The sequence below is a fragment of the Peromyscus leucopus genome, chromosome 15, assembly GCF_004664715.2.
Source record: "Peromyscus leucopus breed LL Stock chromosome 15, UCI_PerLeu_2.1, whole genome shotgun sequence".
NCBI classification, from domain to species: Eukaryota; Metazoa; Chordata; class Mammalia; order Rodentia; family Cricetidae; genus Peromyscus; species Peromyscus leucopus.
The window spans coordinates 18,098,160-18,120,335 of record NC_051076.1 but is presented as its reverse complement, the minus strand read 5'-3'; the positions used below and the strand labels follow the sequence as shown (position 1 = coordinate 18,120,335).

At 48.8% G+C, this 22,176-nt stretch overlaps 1 pseudogene; it reads right to left on the bottom strand.

Moving 5' to 3' along the window:
- Positions 1 to 8,091: 8,091 nt before the first annotated feature.
- LOC114690601 lies at positions 8,092 to 20,797 on the bottom strand (annotated as a pseudogene).
- Between the last annotated feature and the right edge of the window lie 1,379 nt (positions 20,798 to 22,176).

Here is a 22,176-nt window from a genome sequence, read left to right as displayed (position 1 = left end):
GGACTTCAGACAGCAAACTGAATGAACTTCAGTGACCCGGAGGCCAAGTGCCAAGAGATCGTCGCTGGACCTCCATCGAAAGGAAGGGAATGAAGGACGCAGAGTGTTAGAACGGCCCGTGCCAACTTTGCCCAGCAGTCTCCTTTTTTGGTGGAATTTTGGTTATACGTGGGGAAACTGCAACCTGAAAAAACGTTATATCGAAATTTCAGAAATAGTTCATCATTTAAAACCGTGTGCCGCCCTGAGTGGCATGATAAAAGCTCCCATTGTCCCAGCCCATCCCACCTGCTTCATAAGCCCTGCCTTAGTCCACTGCATCAAAACTGTATATGCTAGGTGTCCGTTAGTTACCTAGTAGTGATCGGTTGTCACATCAGAGCTGTGTTCTGATTCCATTTAATAACAGCTCCAAGGCTCAGGTCCAGTGATACTGGCACCCCTGTACAGAATACAGAACACTGTTAACATTCAACTGGATTATTAGTTAATGTTGCTAATCTCTCACTGGGCCTAGACAGCTTTATCATGAGTGTGTATGCATGTGTACACATAGTATATTCTAATACGTTCTTCAGTTTTAGGCTGCCACGGGGTGAAGTTTCTTGGAAAGTATTTTCTTCCAATAAGCCTGAGTGAAGTCACAACAGAGAACAAAGTAACAGATCTAAAGTGAAATTTAAATGGTTCTCTTACATTCTAATTAAGATAAGCCAGTACTTTGCTCAAGGAAGAGACCTTGAGACTCATGACCTCAGACTACAAGGCAGGTTTGACTATAGTGTGTTCGTTCCACATCTACCAACCTCCACTCCTTATTTTACAGCAGGGAGTAAACACTATTCTAGATTAGCCCGGAGTAGCAGCCGGCATTGACCTTCTGTAGGTCGGGTCTCCAGGATGTGATAGTAGACAGTGTGTACAGATTCATGAAGAAGACACAAGTCACGGAACTGAATCTAGCCCAGGAAACAACAGCCAAAGCTGGCAGGTGGGATGGTGTCACGTTGCAATTCTGCACTGCAGAGCAAAGCGATGATCTCGGGATGGGAGAAAGGTTTGGCTAGTGTTCCAGGCAATGGAAGATTAATACATAGAACACACAAAGAATAAAAAATAAAAAAACAAAAAAATCCAATTTATAAATGGGCCAATGCTTTGAGCAGACACATCTCAAAAGAGGAACAAATAGCCAATAAACAGAAGGGAAAATGCCCAATATACTTTGCTATTAGGGAATGCATTGCCATTCCAGTAAAAAATGGCTGCTACCAAAATATCTAAAGGTAGCCAATTCAAGTGAGAATATGGAGGAAAAGGAATCTTTATATACTGTTGGTAGGAATGTGAATTAATGCAGCCACTATGGACATCAGTATAAAGGTTCCTTAAGAAACCAAAGTTAGAAAAAAAGAAAGAAAGAAAGAAAGAAAAGAAACGAAAGTTAGAGCCACCATAAGACCCACCCATAGCTTTGGTGATAAACCTGAAGGAATATAAGTCAAAGCATCCCCTACACATCTGTGTCAATTGCTACCTTATTCCAAGGCCAAGAGGCCAGCATAGACACCCATAACAGATGAATGGATAAAGAAAATGAGGAGGTATGTGTACACAAAGGGGTTTTTACTAAGCTAGAAAGATGAATGACTTTGCAGGCAAATGGACAGAGGCTGAGGTCATCATGTTAAGCCAAAAGTCAGACGCAGAAAGACATCTGTTTTAGTTGCTTTTCTGACGCTGTAATGAATCACCATGACCAAGCAACTTACAGAAGATTTATTTAGAGAGGTAAGAGTTCATCATGGTGGGGGGGCATGGCTGCAAGTGGGGGTCTGTGGCAGGAGCGGGGCGCCCAGCCCTCACCTCTTAACCACAAGCGTGAAGCAGAGAGCCCAATTAGAAGTCGGGTGAGGCCTTAAGCACTCAAAACGTGCCCTCAGGAACATATTTTTTCCAGCAAAGCCTCAGGTCCTAACCCTCCCCAGACAGTGCCACCAAATGAGAGCCCATTAAGTGTTCAAATGCCGGAGATTATGGGGGTGATTTCTCACGCAAACCCTCACAGGTATTACAGGTTTTCTTTCATATGAGAAAACTAGGGAGGAAAGAAAAAGGTGTCTTAAAAATAGAAGAGACAGTATTAGCGAAAGGCACCAGAAGAGGAAAGAAATGTGGGAGTGGCCAGCTGTGGCAGCACACACCTTCCATCCCAGCAGCCAGGAGGCAGAGGCAGGCAGGTCTCTGTGAGTTCGAGGCCAGCCTGGGCTCCATAATGAGACTCAATTTAAAGAAAAGTGTGGGAGTAAGAAACTTGTAATGGTAGGTGAGATGACTAGTCAATTATCAACCTGATGAGCTCCAAAATCTCTTGATGGGTGAGCCTCAGGGCATGCCTGTGGGGGAGCATCCTGACTGGGTTAACTGAGGTGGGAGATCTGCTTGCTCACTGTGTGCAGAACCGTTCCCTGGGGTGGGATCAGGAATCACAGAGCACACTTCCATCTCTCTCAGCATCCTGACTGGGATCAATGTGACCTCACGCTTCTGCATCTGTGACTTTTCTGTCATAACAGACTATGGAACCATGAGCCAAAATCAATTCTCCCTTCCTTAAGTTGCTTTGTTACGGTATTTTGTCAGGGCGACAGGAAAAGTAACTAGACAGTAGATAAGAGCAAAGAACCATAGAGACATGTATAGCAATGTCAATGAAGCTCATTAGGATTCCTGTCTGAAGAATGCTTCTCTGACTGTCAGGGCATCCATGTTGCCCAGCTCCCAGTCTGCTCTCCAGCAGCCATTTACAGTCTTAAGCCTCACACTACCTGTGGTGGTTTGAACTGAATTGGGCCCCATAACCTCATGGGGAGTGTGGCACGGTTAGGAGGCATGGCTTTGTTGAAGTAGGTATGGCCTCGTTGGGAGGAAGTGTGTTACTATGGATGTGGGTTCTGAGGTCTCATACAAGCTCAGACCATCTGGAACACAGCTAGTGTTTCCTACCACTTCCTGTTGCCTGCAGGTTAAGATATAAGACTCTCAGCTCTGTCTCCAGCACCACCATGTCTGCCTGCATGCCACCATGTCCCATCATAATGACAATAGACTAAACCTCTGAAACTGTAAGCCAGCCTAATTAAATGTTTTCCTTCATAAAAGCTGCCATGGTCATGGTGTCTCTTCACAGCAATAGAAACCCTAACTAAGACATCTACCCTTAGGGGCAGCACAGCCTGCCAAGGGCCAGACCATTGGCCAGGAGGAGGCAGATTGCATTTTTCACCCCAAAGAAAAAGCTGATAAAAGCCAGGCCGTGGATCAGGATGGATGCCAGTCAGAGCCAGGGAGGCGGTCTATCTGTATGGCTCTGCCCATAGGCCTGCCCTCCCATCCCACAAAGAGACTGAGGAGCACCTCCTCCAGGACAGTGGTGCCTTTATTTTTGCAATCTGTAGAAAATGGGGTCTCCACCAGCTGAGCCATTTCTCTGGCCAGGAGTTCTAGTTTTAACTCAGGGGACCTCTTACCAATTTCCTTAGCGGCTGCACCCCAGTTACATTCCCAGGAGCAGTGGATAGGCTGCTCCTCCTCACATCCTCACTGGCAGTGGCTTCCATATATTTAGGACATAGCTTTTCCATGTATTTTTCAGGTCATTTCCCTCTTTTGGGCTGTTCACTTGCCATCCATTGACTGGATGATTTTTTTGGGGAGGGGTATGTCATTTTTGGAGCTCAGTATAGATCCTCGATACTACTCGAATCCTAGATGGTCTTATAATAAAAACCTGGAGCCAGATGTTGGGGTAAATCCTGAAAGATCAGAGGAAACAAGCCACAGCCACTTCTCACCTCGCCAACTCCTCAGCTGAAAAGAGAAGAGCCTGTCTCCATGAATCCTCAGACTGAACGCCTCTGAGTCCCCAGCCAAAAGGGCCTGTAGTTCCTGTCTCCTCCCACCTATACTCCTTTCTCTGCCCAGCCATATCACTTCCTGTCTCAACCTTCCTAGTGCTGGGATTCAAGGCATTTGACTGCCAAATACTTCAATTAAAGATGTGTATCACCACTGCCTGGCTGTTTCTCTTTTAAACTGGATTAATCTCATGTAGTCCAGGGTGGCTTTGAACTCACAGAGATCCATCTGGCTCTGCTTCCGGAGTGCTGGGATCAAAGCTGTGGACCACCACTGCCCAGTCAGAGACGCAGGCCGTACATGAAGGTCTTTGATGCACTTTGAATGGATTTTTTTTTTTTTTTTTGGTTTTTCCGAGACAGGGTTTCTCTGTGTAGCTTTGCACCTTTCCTGGGACTCACTTGGTAGTCCAGGCTGGCCTCGAACTCACAGAGATCCGCCTGGCTCTGCCTCCCGAGTGCTGGGATTAAAGGCGTGCGCCACCACCGCCCGGCTTTCAATGGATTTTTGCACAGGGTGAGCGATGTGGTCTAGTTTTCTTCTGCGCTTGAATATCCCGTTCTCTCATCCCCGTTTGCTGAGGCTTTCTGTCGAGGTGTTTTTGACACCAGGGGGGAATCATCAGAGGCTGTCACTGCAGAGGTCTATGTCTGGGTCCTCCACTGCAGTCCATTGGTCTGCATGTCTATGCTTGTGTTCTATCATGATGTTTTTGCCAATATAGCTCTTTAATGTCATCTGCGGCCAGGTATTGTGGCATTTCCAGCACTGCCTTTTCTGCTTGGCTATTTGGGGCTCTGTGTTTCCATATAAATTTTATGAGTTTTTTTGAAGTTTTTTTTTTTTATGATTTGTGAAACGTATTGTTGGAATTTTGATGGGTACTGAGTTCAATCTATAGATCACTTTCAGTAACATGGGCATTTTCACAATATTAACTCCACCTATTCATGAGCAGTGGAGACCTTTCCATCTTCTAGTGCCTTCTATTTCTTCATTACAGTGTCTTAAAGTTTCTATTGTAGAGGTCTTTCATCTCCTTTGCTACCTTTAATCCTGTTTTGTTTTGTTTTTTATTAACTTTAAAATGTTGTTCTTAGCCGGGCGGTGGTGGCGCACGCCTTTAATCCCAGCACTCGGGAGGCAGAGCCAGTCGGATCTCTGTGAGTTCGAGGCCAGCCTGGGCTACCAAGTGAGTCCCAGGAAAGGCGCAAAGCTACACAGAGAAACCCTGTCTCGAAAAAACCAAAAAAAAAAAAAAAAAAAAAAAAAAAAAAAAATGTTGTTCTTTTATGTAGATGGTGTTTTGCCTGCATGTATGTCTGTGCACAGCGTGCATCAATGGTGCCTGCAGAGGCCAGAACAGGGCACTGGATCTCCTGGAACTGGAGTTACGGATGGCTGAGTCGTCCTGTGGGTGTTGGGAATTTGAACCTTTGGAAGAGCAGCCAGTGCTCTTAGCTGCTGAGCCATCTCTCCAGCCCTGGTATTTTACTTTTAAAAGTTAGTGTGAGTGGAGTCTGATTTCTTTCTCAACAAGTTTGTTACTGGCACATAGGCAAGCTTTACATGATGCTTTGGTATCCTCTTCGTTGCTGAGAGTGTTTATCAGCTAAGAGTGTTCGGTGGCATCTTTAATTTGTTTTTTATATATGAGTTTTGCTCACATACATGCCTGTGTACCACACGTGTGCCAGCAGAAGGCTTCAGATTCCCAGGAACTAGAGTTACAGATGGTTGTGATCCCCATGTGGGTGTTGGGGATAGAACCCAGGTCCTCTCAAAAAGCAGCCAGTGCTCTTAACCTCTGAGCCTTCTCTCCAGCTCCCTTTAGGGTCTTCTTTAGGGTCTTTTAAAGATAGGATCATGTATTCTAGAAATAGGTATAGATTTATCTTCTTTCAAATTTTTACCTTTTTTTTTTTTTTAAAAAAAAGAAATAAACCTTTAAGCGCAGCGCACTCACACGCCATTCTCAGTCTGTCCCGTGTGGCTTGTGTTCCCACGCATCCACACCATGTTAGCTTCTTGTCCCTCACTCACCAGTCTCAGTATGGTTAACCAGATCAGTGGTCAGTGCTTGGGGCCAGGTGCCATTATTTCACTTAACGATGCCCCTGGTGAGCAAGGGGAAATTGTGTGGCATTCGGAATGCCACAGAGGGACTTTGAAGCAATTCCCTCAAGTGAAACGTGAATGTTCTTGACATACGAGTAAAGAAAAAGATATCAAGTGCTGAGACTCTTGAGGATCAAATCTGTGGCCCATAAACTTATGAAGAAGGAAGAAGAAATTTCTGTTATAGTCACCGTGGCTCATAGTCACCGTGGCACCACACACCACGCCAGCCCCAGTCACAGTGTGCAGTAAGTGGTGGATTTACGGCTTTATGGCAGTTTCACGTAACTGTTGGGAATCTTGGGAGGCCTCCCCTGTAGATAAAGGGGAAGCCTTGTGGGGTGGATGCCCACCCCCTGGGCTGTAGTGCCCTCCTCGCTTGCCCTCTCTCGGACCCACTCACTGCCTGGAGAAGTGGGTTTTCAGCCATAACAGGAGGCTCTGTGGATGGGTGAGGTCCTCTGATAGCCACAAGGGGGCGGCAAACACACGTGCCTCGGAACTCAGCAACCGCAGGAGGGATCTGCTCCACAGGGGTAAGAGGCCAGGACCCCTTTCCTTCCTGGGTCTCCTCTCCTCTAGCCTCCAGATGTTGCCTCAGCGAGAGGCTGAGGCTCAGAGTCCCAGATAGCGGAGCAGTGATGGCTGCTGCCCTCACAGTTGAAGACAGGAAAGCAGCCCTGGACTTTGCAGCGGATACCTCCTCGAGGTCAGGGACTCTTCTTAGAATAGTCTGTCCTTGGACAAGTCCCTCATGAGAAGGTCCCCAGGGACCGTCATCACTCAAGGGCACCTGAGGCCCTGCCAACAGCAAGAGAACAGGCCAGGTGGGTGCTGGAGATCCCTCATTCCCAGCCTGTGTGGGGAGGAGGCGTAGCTGACCCACACCCATCTCCACAGACAGCCTGGCTTCCCAAATAAAGGTGGGAATCTCCCAGAATACAGTAGCAGGAAGGTGTGTGTCTGCGAGTGGGGACATCTTGTGCTATCCTGCAGGAGCCAGGCCCGATGTGGACTCCAGATGGGTTCCAGAGCCTCATTGCGCCACTTAGGGACTCCCAGAGAGGAGGTGTGGGGGCAGGGAGGCTCCTGCGTTGCTGATTGTAGCAGCCTAGCGCTGTATACTGTTGTTTGGGTCTGTCTGTGATGGGTCGGCTGGACAGGACAGAGGTTCTGGTCTCCGGCACAGACTGAGGCTGTGAATAGGTGCCCCAATCCTACTGTGTTTGGCGATCTGTACTACTATGTGTGGGTCCCTGAAAGACAGGCGGTGGGTCGCAGTGGGTCTCGGCATTGCAGACGAGGGATAGAGGGAGTTGGCGGCTCCAGTGTTCTGTGTGATTTGCACTTGCTTAATTTGTGTTTGGTGTATTGTGATGGATAGCTGGCACATGGGTCTCACAGGGAGGCATATTGAAAAAGAGCGAAGAATGCCAGGGAGTTGGAGAGTGGGGTGCCCAGGTTGAGTGTTGGGGTGTCCTCAGGCTGAAGCTGCAACCCACAGAAGGTGAGACAGCCTCTTGTGTTTCCTCACTTGGGGCTTGGAGCTGGGCAGCTGCTTTTGGCAAAGAGCATCCTCCCTGCTGTCCTCTGGGGAACGCCAGAGGTACAGGATCATGATGGGGAGATCCTTCAGGGTAGAGAAGGAGGTCCTGCTCTGGCCGCACAGATCCAAGCATGGGTGAGCCTTCCCTATACCTCAGCCAGAGGACCACTGGACCAACACAGCTTTGCAGACCTCTCTGGGCTCATCTGGAGGGCCAGCTGGGTCTGGGATACTCAGATCTTCTCATAGACAACAGCCAGCCTCACAACTTCTGTTCCCAGTGGCCTGTGTGCTGTGGCTCAAGATGGGAGCTAGCAGTCTCCTGGAGACTGCATAATGCAGCACAGCCTTGACCCCTGGTGGCATCTAACTGCCTCTCTGCCCTAGTCAGCAGGGCCAGGTTCAGAGGGCCCAGCAGGACCCTCCGTGATGGGGTCGGGGGCACCTGGCAACTCTCTTTTGGAAGGGAAGTGGGTGTCTAAGAAATACATGGCGTTTGGTCCAGACACTCTTAGAAATAAAACCATTTATCAAAGCAGTGTAGCTTAACACAGGTGTGTAGTGGGGTGATCCACGTGGGGGTGGTGAGAGGTGACCCTGTGAGGGGTTAAGTCAGGGCCCCCAGTGTGGTCAGGGGACAAAAACCAAACTTATTCTTTAGAAAGGGGTCATCTCCCCTCCGTGACTTGGGAGGAGCCAGGGGCTGCAGCTAAAGCCGTGGTTGGTATCTCGGGTCATCACTGCAGCTCAACCAGGGACACGAACTTGCGGATGTCCTGGGCCAGAAGCTTGGGCTCTTCAAAGGCAGCAAAGTGGCCCCCACGCTCCATGTAGGAATAGGAGATGAGCTTGGGGTACTTGACCTTCACCCACTTTTCTGGAGCATGCAGTAGCTCGGAAGGGAAGGCGGAATAGCCGGTGGGCACGAAGACCTTCATCCTGTGAGGAAGAGGAGGGGGGGGATGAGGCTGAGGCGCTATGTTCTTCTGTTTCCAGAGGAGACTGCTATGGCCTGGGGAGGACTCAGAGAGGTCATCTGGAGCCCTAGTGACAAGGGGTTACTCTACCCTTCCATTATAGTCCCTACTTTTTACTCACTAAGGACCCTCTCTGCCTGGGAGGACCATGTGACAGGTCACGTGAGCCTCTAAGTGCCCACTTTGCCAGTCTTGATGTCACCTGAGGGTCTCCATGTGGACCTTGCAGATCCCAGTGCCTCTGTCCCAGCAGACCAGGATCCTGAGAACATCTGATGTCTTTCTTAACTTGCCATCACACCTTCTTTGGATTAAAGGCCAAGTGGTTCCCAGCCCGAGCCCCAGCCCCAGAGGCCCCTCTCCCTGCTCAGCCCGGCTTACCTCTCATGCCTATGGACATTGATGCCCTGGCCCAAGTTCTCCTTGTAGAAGCGCTGGGAGGAGACAATGGTTCCTGTTGTCCAGTAGATCATGATGTTGGTCAGCAGATCTTCCAGGGAGTACTCCCTGGGAAAGAGCACAGGATGTCCAGGCTCAGTGAAAGCCATGGCTGTCAGGAACAGAGGGCTGCCCCTTCAGACTCAGAACATCGGGTAAGGTCTAGCTCTCACATGCTGGGAGCCCAGGGAAGGGTTGGTGAGTTATGGTTGCCACTCAAGGGTGTGACTTCCACGGCTCCCACGATCCCTGGTAGCTGTCTGTCTTGTGGAAGGGCCTCTGTTTTGACCCTCCACTGCAGAATGCTACCATCCATTCTGTGACCCTTGCTGACCTCAGAGATTCAGCCCTGTGGTCTTAGGAGTCTTAACTCTGACTAGCTAAGCCCTGAAGTGGCCTCCGAACCCAGCTGACCGACCCCACTCCATCCCAATTGCTGACTCCTCCAAAGGCCCTTGGATGTGCCCTGATGGGTCACACGTCTATCACAGTCCCACCTCCATGTTGCCCTTTTTGAGAATATCTTAGTCTGGCAGACGAGTCTGGGCCTGGTGTTTCCAGGTTTTTCTGTCCTAGAGTTGTGATCTGCCAGTGTGGGTCCCTGAATCTCCCATTGGCCTCCTTGGCCACGCTGGCTTCTTCCTCCTCCTGGGCTAGCCACACTATCTGGTCTCACGTTGCCCCTAGGCCCTTGCTCCCAGCTGCCCTTCCCACCACTCCATCTCCACTCTGCTCTACCCTCCACTCCATCCTTTCTCAGTCCTGCTTCCTGAAACTGCTCTTATTGCTAAGGTCTGTAGGCGTGAGGCTCTTATCTGACTCTGCCCTTTTAGTCTGTCTGTCCCATCCCTCTGTCCTTTCCCTCGTCTGTAGTCAACAAGACTTCCCGGCATCCCTAGATGCCGCCACCCACATTTTCTGTGATATCTAACCAGATCACACGGGACTGTCTCTTCCTTATGATATTTTACCCAAGTTCTACCTCTGTGGATCCAGGCTCTGAATGGACACCCTCACTTGGGTGTCTCACAGTCTGCGCCTGAATGTGACCATGCCACAAACAAGCTTGGCATCAATGCTAAGCTCCTCTGACACAGTGGTGTGTCAGAGGCACACACGAGTGCACTCTCACAACCCTGCCCCTTCCCATTGGTTTTTCATAGAGCTCACAGGCTATATGGGTCCCATGAGAGAGGGTTCAGCTAAAAGGGTGTTTGCTACTTTGGGGACTTCCTGGCACACATATTTTGTCTTACCACCAACTGGGAGGCTGAACAAGTCACTGGACCTTTCTTGCCTCTCCCTCCCCCTCCCCTACACAGGACTCCATTGGCCATGGAGTAGGAGGTGCAGCAAGCCAAGGACTGAAGAAGCTTGGTAGTTTTCCCATGGAGTGCTTGGAGACAGATGGAATGGCAGGCCGAGAGAGGCAGAGAGCCTGGGGATCTGGTCTGAGGGCAGGGTGAGGGGCCTCACCTCTCCAGGCCTCCATCCTCCAGTTCACGGTATTCTGACTTGGTCCAGGTGGAGAACTTTTCTAAGATGTAGGCAGCCAGGCCCACGGGTGAGTCGTTCAGAGCACAGCCTGGATGGGAAGAAGCAAGGGAGGCATTGAAGCCTGGCCCAGGGAGTATGACTCCAGGACGGAGGTGTGTGGGTGCCACAGAGCAGCAGCAGGGCCCGCCACGTACCCCACTTCTGGAGCCCTGGCCTGAGCAGCCTCATAGAGCAAATAGAGGTCAACATTCCCATCATCTCATGGGATTCACAGACTATGTGGGCTGTATCTTGGTCAAAAATAGGACAGTTGGTTACAATAAATATCGATGTACCCATGGGCTAAAATACTATCCCAGTCATCGAAATAGCAGGGACAGGGGAGATCAGTGGAGCAGCACATGCTTAGCACCCACGAGGCTCCAGGTGCCATGCCTAGCCTTAAACATCATGACTGGAATAACAGTATAGAACACATGCATCACAGCATAAATACCTCAGCTGGGATAACATCATAGAACACATGCATCGCAGCATTAAATACTGCAGCTGGGATAACATCATAGAACACATGCATGGCAGCATTATATACTGCAACTGGGATAACAGTATAGAACACATGCATCACAGCATAAATACCCCAGCTGGGATAACATCATAGAACACATGCATCGCAGCATTAAATACTGCAGCTGGGATAACATCATAGAACACATGCATGGCAGCATTATATACTGCAACTGGGATAACAGTATAGAACACATGCATCACAGCATAAATACCCCAGCTGGGATAACATCATAGAACACATGCATGGCAGCATTATATACTGCAACTGGATAACAGTATAGAACACATGCATCACAGCATAAATACCCCAGCTGGATAAACATCATAGAACACATGCATCGCAGCATTAAATACTGCAGCTGGGATAACATCATAGAACACATGCATGGCAGCATTATATACTGCAACTGGGATAACAGTATAGAACACATGCATCACAGCATAAATACCCCAGCTGGGATAACATCATAGAACACATGCATCGCAGCATTAAATACTGCAGCTGGGATAACATCATAGAACACATGCATGGCAGCATTATATACTGCAACTGGGATAACAGTATAGAACACATGCATCACAGCATAAATACCCCAGCTGGGATAACATCATAGAACACATGCATGGCAGCATTATATACTGCAACTGGGATAACAGTATAGAACACATGCATCACAACATAAATACCCAGCTGGGATAACATCATAGAACACATGCATCGCAGCATTATATACTGCAGCTGGGACAACAGTATAGAACACATGCATCACAACATAAATACCCCAGCTGGGATAACATCATAGAACACATGCATCGCAGCATTATATACTGCAGCTGGGATAACAGTATAGAACACATGCATTGCAGCATTAAATACTGCAGCTGGGATAACCATATAAAGCCTCACAAAAGTCATGTTGAGAAAAGGAGCAAGAATGCAGAGTCCATGCTGTGTGGTCCAGTCACCAGAAAGGGGAGTACAGGCAACAGCACCCTAGGACACTTGTGTGGGGGGGACCCGTTCGGGTCCTGAAAGAGGCCAGTCACCTGTGTCTGGACACATGGGGATCTGCATTTACAACATGCATAAGGGACAATGTTGGCGAACTCTTCTGGAGAGTACCTCAAGAAGGTGCGAGAGCTGGAGACTGACTTCTCTGTTTTGTTTGCTTGTTTGTTTTTTGCATTTTTTGCATTTCTAGTCAAACGATGAACATCTGCTTCACAATTGGGAAGGAAGCCTGACTTTATATAAAGTGCTGTTATGGTTAGGAGCTGTCCTTGGTGTGGGTATGGGATGTCATGGGAACTGTGGGAGGCTCTGAGTGGACTTGGGGGACATTCAGAGGACACCTCACAGTCTCGGGTCAGCCAAGGCAGTGCTTCTCAACCTGTGGAATGTGACCCTCTGGGGGGTTGAGTAACTCTTTCATAGGGGTCACAGGTCAGAACAGAGATCCTGCACAGCAGATATTTACATCACCATTCATAACAGTAGCAAAAATACAGTTAGGAAGTAGCAACAAAAATACTTCTATGGTTGGGGGTCACCACAACATGAGGAACTGGATTAAGGGGTCACAGCATTGGGAGGGTTGAGAACCACTGTTTTAAGGGGTCCCAACTTCCCTTGTCTTTTAGCTACTTTACGGTTCTGTAAAAGATAGAAAACCAGGAAAACACAAATGATTCTGGTCTATCAAGAAGAAAGACATTTTTTCCAGTGGTAATTTTTCTTTTATACTGGGGAATTGGACCCGGGGACTTAACGGTTTCAAGGCAAACACTCTCCCTCTCAGCTGTCTCCCCATGTGGTTACAATGTTTACTCTGGGATTGGGTCTCAGAGTGAGCCCCGCAGGCAGGCAGGACTTTTTGGATTGTCTAGTTGCAGCTTCCAGAGCGGCTGGGATTATAGGCCTGCATGCGTCACCAGGCCTGGCTACTTGTAGATGTTAATGAGTTCTGTATCCATTAGAAAACAAATCTGTATTCTAAATACCTTTGAACAAACTATGGTTTGTTTGATCATCTCATTGATGTCCTTATGAATTAAAAGTTTTAGTTTCTTTTTTTCTTCTTTCCTCCTTCTCCTCTTCTCCTTTTTCTTTTTTTGAGACAAGAGTCTTGCTATGCAGCCTAGGATGGCTTGGAACTCACTGTGTAGACTAGGCCGGCCTAAAACTTGTGGGGTTCTCCTAGCCTCTGCCTTCATATGGGATTATAGCTGTGCTGGGTGGCAGATCCCATATCTAGCATGTGCGATGCCCTTGGGTTCAGTTCTCAGCATGGAAAACAGAGTCCTGTGTTCCTTATTGGGGCTTTCTTTCTGTGAGCTGTGCTCTCAGGGGCAGTGGGATTCCCTCTGTGGCCCTGCCCTGGTATACTTACCCACGGTGTCTGGCTTGGTGGCCTGGATGTGTAGGTAGCCACTCTCCCTCATGATGCTATAGAAAGCCTTCTCCTTGAAGGGGTACAACAACTCAATATCCCTCTCAGTGTAGCCAAGAAATCTCCCAAAACGCCGGCCCAGGAGAGGGGTCAGGGTGTAAATACTTCTTGAGATGAAAGCCATGTTCAAGTGCAGGCCTTTCACGTGGCTGTGGGCAGAAGAATGGGCACAGGTGAGTCTACCTGCTATGAAGGACAGGTGCGAGAGGAGATGGAGGAGGAAGGGACAGGCCTGGAGAGGCAGCTTCCTTTGGCCCCTGTCCCTTGGGGGTATCCACTGAGTTGGAGGTGAGTGGTTGGGGAGGAGGAAATTTTGCTAGAGTATTCTGGTCAGGGCTGTTGTAGATCTTGTCCCACATGGTCTAATACATACCTCATCCTCTGCTTCAGACAGCCGCCCCAGTTACCCCAAGGAGAGGATGGGGTCAACACACCCTCTCCCACCTAATGAGGGGAGATCTGTTTCCTCTGCTCCAGGCTCATATGCATCTGGGCCTGTGGGAGCCTGGCTAAGGGAAGCTCCAATGTCTTGGACATTGCTGAAGAGGGCCTAAATGTGAACAGCCCTTGTGTCCTGTGTAGAGGCTGTACACACATAGATACCGGTGAGGCTGTACCATGCCTGTATGACTTCACCGACTCACTTGGGAACCATCTGGGCCATGTTGGTGCAGATGAGGGACCCCCAGTCTCCGCCTTGAATGTAGAATTTCTGGAAGCCCAGCCGCGACATCAGCTTGTAGAAGATCCTGGCAGTGGCCACCGAATTGAAACCCTGAGTGTGAAGGGGATAGACAGGGTGTTCTGTGCAGTCCGGAGAATGGTCTACGGTGGCTGTACTTTGGGCTCTGAATGAAGGAGTTTAGGTACAGCAGCAACAGTAGCGGCAGATAAAATAGCAAAACATCATCAAATCAGAAATTTACAACAGGCTGGAGAGATGAGTGGAGGCACTTGCCTGAGAAAGCAAGCAATGAAGAGACTTCTAAACATCCTGCAGAAATCAAAGAGGGAAACTGAGGCAGTCAACTAGCATTCCCAGTGGAGAGCTTTCTCTCCATGGATGAGCATCCCACTGCAGGCATTTTTATGCCGTGGAATAAACATAGCCATGCCTGTTGGAAATAACTGCCTTCTTGCTGTCTTCAAGTACACAATGTTTTTTTTTAATATTCTTAACTGTTTGCTATGTTTCCCTCTTCCCATTACAGAGGCAGGGGCCAGCCTGACCCAGGACTGAGTGTCCTGAAGGACACTGAGATAAACACACTTGAGTCTGAACCAGGGCGTCAGGATAGGGATGTTGACATCTTTGTTTCCAGAGTCAGCTTCACTGGGAGCTCAAACAGCACAGGACAACTTATCAGCACCATGAGCCTTACACAGGGAGACATGGGTAGTGCTCAGGTGCCTGTGAAGTTCCCCAGACCTTTCTGTCCCCAGCTGAGGAGAAAGTAGCTCACAGGAGACCAGAAGGAAGGAGCCTTGGTGCCCTGAGGATGACCCAGACCACAGGGTACTGTGCCTGGTCCTGCCACCCTTGGGGCACTGTAGCCACTGAGAGGTTTGTGAGCCACACAGTGGCACAGGGCTCAGAGTGGTGATGCCCCTAGCAAGTGCTGGTGAGAACAGAGTACAGTCTGGGAGGTGCCCCCCCCAGCACCTTGTACCTTTCTTGCTGGATGCCTCTGAGAAGCCATAGCCAGGAATGGAGGGACAGATGACTTCAAACACGTGCTCGTCACTCAGGCCGTGGGTCTTGGGGTCAGTCAGCAGCGGGATGATCTTGTAAAACTCATAGAAGGAGCCGGGCCAGCCATGCACCATCAGCAAGGGCTTTGGGGTGCGGCCTGAGGGCAGCTGTGGAGGCTTCACATGGATGAAGTGGATGTCCAGCCCTGGGGAGAGAGCAGTCAGGGTGAGGGAAGGAGGGTCCTGCTGTAGTGGAGGCTGAGGTCCTGGGGAATCTTGTTTCCCTGTGTGCCATTCCTGGGAGAGAATAAGTGCTGGTGATACAACTAAGTATTTTTAATTTGTATTCTTTTGATATATGGATTGGCTGAAGCATTTCTTATCATTTTCCAATTATAAAACCAAACTTTTTTTTTTTAGATTATTTACTGTATGCTTATGAGTGTTTTGATTGAATGTATGTCTGTATACCACATAATGCTGGGTGCTTGCAGAGTCCAAAAGAGGGGACTTGATCTCCTGGAACTGGGGAGTTACAGATAGTTGTGAGCTGCTGTGGAACAATCCTTTTCTTCAGTGTGAATATGTATTACTCTCATTGGTTTATAAAAGCTGAAGCTGGTAGCTGGGCAGGAAGTTAGGCAGGAAAGCAAACTGAGAATGATGGGAAGGAGGGCAGTCAGGAGAGATGCCAGCCAGCCACCAAGGAAGCAAGACATGCTAGAGGACAGATAAATCATGAACCATATGACAATACTAGATTAATAGAAATGGGTGATTTTAAAGGTAAGTGCTAGCTAGTAACAAGCCTGAGCTATTGGCAAAGCATTTATAATTCATATTCAGCCTCTGTGTGGTAATTTGGAAGTGGCTTCTGTGATGGGAAAACTCCACTTGCAGTGAGCCATCATGTGGGTGCAGGGAACCCTGGGTCCCTGCAAGGACAAGAAGTGCTCTTAACTGCTGAGCCACCTCTCCAGCCCAACACTAAACCTTTTAAGTTCTCAGAATTATTCATTAAAAATTTCATCCATTCACACTCATAGTGCTGGGACTTTGTCCCAGGCCCTGCATGTTCTAGGCAAATGGCCCCATTGAGCTATGCCCCTCACCGGCAGCACTGGTCACTATGGCGATAAAAAACAAAGCAGTCCCTAGAACTTACACATCTGCCATTACCACACCATTCTACACAGTTTTAGCATCTCCCCAGTCCAGTTAGTCTGTTTCTGTCCGTTTTCTGTTTCAGATACCTCACATAGGTGGAATCCTTTGTGACTGACACCTGTCCCTCAGGACAATATAAAAAACATCCTTAAGTTATGTCCATGGTGTCACACTGCAGAGTTTTTTTCCTTATCACTCTCTCCAGGTGGACCTCAACTTTCCATCCCCCTGCCTCTGCCTTTCAAGTGCTAGGATAATAGATGACCACACCCTTCGTTTTCTTGCTCTGAAAGCTGCATGACGTTGGCACGTACATCCGTGCTGTGCCATCCAGGGCTTCTCGCTTTAATCTGACCTCCTTCTCAGGATCCTTCCCAGGGCCTGACTTGTGTTCTCAGGCTTCCTTTAGTGTAGTCCGCATTTTAAAGAAACACTTCTAGACATGTCTTCCTTTTAACAATACTAAACAGCCACGCCTGTTCTATTTGGGAACCTTGTTTTTCCCACTTAGCAATATCTCCCAGGGTCCTTCTCTGTTGCTCAACTTACTGCATTATCAAGTTTATTTTTATGATTTGGCATGAACGCATGGTCTGAGGCTATTTTTCATTCAAAGTTTAGTATCACATCATCTGATTTTAAAAATTAGAAAAAGAAATACACACCCACAGGGATCTCCCTCATGAAATTCTGTTAGAGCAGAATTTGGATCTGGGATGGAATACCCTGACAGGAATCCTCACCTTTATCTGCGTTCCCTTATAACAGCTATATTAATAATTAAAGTTATTATCATCATTATTAATTCTTATTAGTATTAAATAGAGTCCAGTGTCTTGTACATGCTACCTGACCACATTCCCAGTGAGGACACTGTTAAAATCCTGTAGTGCCGAGGTGACCTCATGGGTCCATTTCCCATGGAAGGAAAGGCTTTGGTTGGGTCTCCTGTAGGACAACCCACAAATCCATAGTGAATGCAGGAGGGCAATACTGGGTATGGAGAGAAGAGGGGGAGTCATGAGGTTGGGGGTGTCACTGGCTGGGAGCCTAAGTTTCCCTGGACAGTGACGGGGGGGGGGTGCAGTGAGGGTAGAGTCAGGTGAGGACTTGACCTGCCTGGGCTTGCACCACCACCTGCCAGCCTCAGGGGCAACTGTCTCCTCCCTGGACGGTCGAGTGAACTTACCCATCAGACTCTTTGCAGTGGCCATGGCCACCCTATCAGGAGGCCAGGGGCAGAGGTGGGTCTGGTGGCTCATTAGAGCAAGCAGAAATTTGGTAGGACAGGGAGCTCCATGGAGGGACAGTGAGGACCTGGACACACCACTGGGGAGGTGTCCGAGACTGAAGCGCGGACACTGGGGACACAGAGGTCCACGTAGCATAGTACAAGGCAGGGGGATGGCAGGGGACAGGGTGAGCCACCCCAGACTGTGGGGCCCAGGAAAGGAGTGGAAGGGAAAGACTTGCTGGGTATGAGGGCTGAAGCTGGTACATGGCCCCGTAGGGCAGGACAGAGAACCATGATTCTAAGTTCAGAGACAGAACCCATCCTGCCAGGGCCAGGCCTGGGAAAAGCGCACAGAACTGCTCAGGAGTAACTCCAGGCTGGAAACTGCCTTCTTGGCACTTTTTTTTTTTCCCCTCTGAGACAGGGTTTCTCGTGTAGCTTTGGGTGCCTGTCCTGGATCTCACTCTGTAGACCAGGCTGGCCTTGAAATCAACAGAGATCTGCTGCCTCTGCTCCTGAGTGCTGGGATTGAAGGTGCGCCACCACCGCCCGGCACCCTGGAGCGCTTGTACATGGAGGAAGCTTTGTGTTGTAACACAGTGACTGGCGCGCGTCCAGAGGTCACCGGGGTGAAACTGTGTCTAAGTTTGTCACCCGAGAAAGAAAAACAGCCCTTGGCACTCCTGCCCTGGACTCTGTTTCAGTCTTCATCCTTGGGCCCACTGTCCCTCACATTTGGCTAGCTCCTATTTATCTTGCTGTGGTGGATCCTTTTCCAGGAAGCCCTTCCTCACAGTTGGAGGAAGCAGCTCTGGAACTTTCTTTCTTTCTGCCCCTAACCACGAACTGTGAGGCAGGAAAGGCTGGACCCCTGTCCTTTCTAACTGGCCATCCCCCCCCAAGCACAGTGCCTGGGCTGGAGAAGGACACTGTTCATATCTGCTGCATGGACACAGGAAAAGTTGAGACAGCAGAGAGATCCAAGTCTGAGCCCAAGAAGTGGCATCATTTGGCTTTAAATGACGAAGACCTGAGGGGACTGGTTCATCAGTCTGAACAGAGGGGCCTTGGTAAAGTGGCTTGGATGCTCTTGATAAAGTCACGCAGCATCGTGAGAGATGCCAGCATCCGGAGAACAGCATAGCAGCACTCATGAAGAGTGAAACTTGATCACACAGTAACTCCAAATCCACCTACAGCCCCAGCTATTTGGGAGGCTGAGGCAGGAGAATCATTTATACTCCCCGAATTCAGACCAGTCTGGACCATACAGTGAACAGCATCCTAAAACCATGGGCAAAGGATTTGAGCACACATTTCTCAAAGATCTGAAAATGATTATCATGCAATGAAAAGATGCTTGATACCATTATTCATGGTGAATAACATGTCTGTATCACCACAAACAAAATTACAATACACACACACACACACACACACACACACACACACACACACACACTGAAGATATCAATCCATACCCGTTAGCACCACTGTCACAAATCCCAGGAATTAACAAGCCTGGGGGGAGGATGTGGAGAATTTGGACACCTGTGCACTCTGGCGGGAAAGAAAATGTTGCTAATGGAACACCATGCGGTTTCTCACAAAATTGACTATAGAGTTTCTATCTGATTCAGCATTGCCATTTCTGGATGGCAGCCGCTTTGCGTTGTTTTGTGCTTTGAAGCAGGCTCTTATTTAGACAGCCTGCTTTGAACCTGAACCCTTGATCCTCCTGCCCCCACCTCTAAAGTGCTGGGATCACAGGCGGCAGCACTGTGCTGGCCGTAAGCAGGGTCTTCAGGGGTGAGTGACACTTGTGTTCTGTGTTATTCACAGCAGCAAAGGTATCCTTGGGTGGATGAGTGGATAAAGAAAATGTCTCCTTCACACTATGGAATTTGTAGCCTTGAAAGGTAAGAAGAGGGCAGGATGTAGGGAAGAGCAGTAGAGTTCCCGCCGAGCATCTTGAGGCACGGGTCCCACAGCAACAACAAAATTCTGACAGCTGCCCAGGAGATGAAGACAGAATAAGAAGCCAGGCACCAGTGGGAAAAGCCACTTGCGTGATTCAATCATGTGAGTAATCTAGAGTACACGAATTCACAGAGACAGGAAGGTGGGCTGCCGAGGGCTGCGGTAGGGTGAGAAGTGTGGGCTAGGGTGACAGGGCAGAGTTTCAGTGCGGGATGGTGGAAAACTTCTGGAAACATCCTGCCTAACAATGAATCATCTTCATGCCATGGAACAACACACTTCTTGCCACTGAGCCACTGAACTGTGTACTTAATGTTATGTTACATGCATTTTACCACAATACAAATAAATGGGTTAAAAAATTAACAGCAGGGGTTAATTTTACTAAAGATTCCCTGCTTAATCAAGTGTTGCAAAATTTTGTTTTCTATTAAGGATCCATTAATTTAGACAAAATGATCCTGGAGTCACGCTTCCTGGAAATAGAGTTAACGCTTTGTGTCTTCATGGCAGTCTGATTGACAGTGTGGGAGGACCTGGTCATCGAGGTTGAGGGCTATAGTCAGACAGGACAGTTTATCATAGGATTGACCATTGAGCATCCCATAGTTTGCCTAGCCCAAAACTCAGCAGGAGCTGAGCGGATTCAGGCCATGCTCAGACCCCAGGCTTATAGACGCTGCTCAAGGATCTCTATATATGCTAACTGGAACTTTGCAGGTCTCTGGTTGCAAAGTCAGTGTCTGTGCCTTGCTCGTTGGTTGTACACACATTGATGGTTTTTTGACTCTTGGCATTATTTGTACATCCTGGCAAGATGGTGAGACCACAATCTCGGTGACCTTCCACTGGATTCTGGGGTCTACATGATTGACTTTGGGGCCACTCATCTCACGCAGGAAGGCTGCTCCCGTGGACACACCCCCTCTGCCAGGCTGGTGTTCTGGAAACTCACCTTCAATCTTGGTCTTGAAGTGGGGGTACTGGTTGAGGACCTCCACCTGCTTCCTCCAGTCAACTCGTTTCTCCGAAGGACAACACTTTCTTCAGTAGTTGGAGTTGAAGCCATAGTGGAAGCGGCTGCCCTCCAAAGGCGGGAATGCCGGAACCTGTCAATCCTCTGGTGTAGTCCTGCAGGGAGGAAGCCAGGTGGTGGCAGAGGCAGGGGAGAGCTTGTGTCCCCAACTCGCGGCGTGAACCCTGCAGCCATAGATGGGCACACACGGAGGGGCCACAACAGGGCCCATGTGCATCAGTGGATCCCTGAGAGGCTGATGGTTCTTCCTGTGCACTTCAGATTCCCTTTCACCCCTTTGTTTTTGGTGGAATGGGAGGTTCAGGAGGAGAGTGACGGAAAGGCTTTGCACAGGCCACACATGGTGGGGTTCTCCTTTTAGCTCCATCCAGCCATCTTTTCATATCCTCAGGTGTGTGAGCAATACTCCTTAAATACTCCAAGCCAGCTTAATAGGTTTGGGAAATTGAGATAGCTGTTGGTATACAAGAGTCAGCCTGGCAAGGAGTTTTTGGGGGCAGAAAATGCATAGCTTCTCATTTATTGCATATCATAGAATACGTGGTTGGAGCCAACAGAAGTGGCATGCAGACCTTCCGCTGACAGGACTGATTCTTGCCCGATTTGACGAACCCACATAGCAGGGAGTAGTGAGGCGCTGTGGCTTCTGTGTCCACGGACAATCGGATGCGTCAACAGTACCAATGAAGGACAGTATGAGCTTGGCACAAGCACTGGCGTCGAGTCTCCAACATGATCCCAGCATGAGCAGGGTACGCGCGGCACTTGAGTATTCTCTGCCAACTGTATGGATCCCTAAACATGAGCAGTGAGGCTAAAAGGTGTTCAACAGCTGTAGGAACTGTCTGACACAACTAGAGGACTAGAACAGAGATTATCCAATATACATACAATCATTGCCTGACCTTCAAGTTATTACTGTTTTCTTTTCATCGTTTTTTATTTCCATACCCCTTACAGATGCAAAAGTTTACTCACTGGACGTTAAAAGTACAAGTGTCAGGCTACACTTGGCCTTGGACCATGGTGGGCCAGCCCTTGCTGTACAGTAATGAATGATCCTAACTCAGACTGAAAGAGAGACTGCCCAGGACACAGGGTCCAGATAGAGCGGATCCAGCAGTTAAAAGTTCAACATTCCAGCTGAGGGACGTGCCTGTTGCCTCTTGGAGTGGCTCAGGTGTCATTCTTCCCAGAGTTTTTCATCATGTCCTTTGGCTCCCCCAAACAGGTTTGGAAACCTTAGACTCCTTCCAAGGCCTGACTCAATTCAGGATGATCCCTTGGAGCTCAGTTCTGCCCTCAGCAGCAAGGGCCACAGCGAGTGCCACCACACGGGAACTCAGCCACTTGCTCTTGGCTTTGGTCCAGTTCCTGGTATCTCATTCCTTCCTCCTGGGAACTTTTGTGACCTTTTGCTAGTTAATCGTTAATGATGTTAATCTCACTCCTGATGTGTGGGTCACTGTATCTTTGGATGTACTCCCTTTTCATGATGGAAGCTTGCTGAGCTGTGTGAGGGAAGGGTGTCTGTTCTCCAAACACACTGCAGA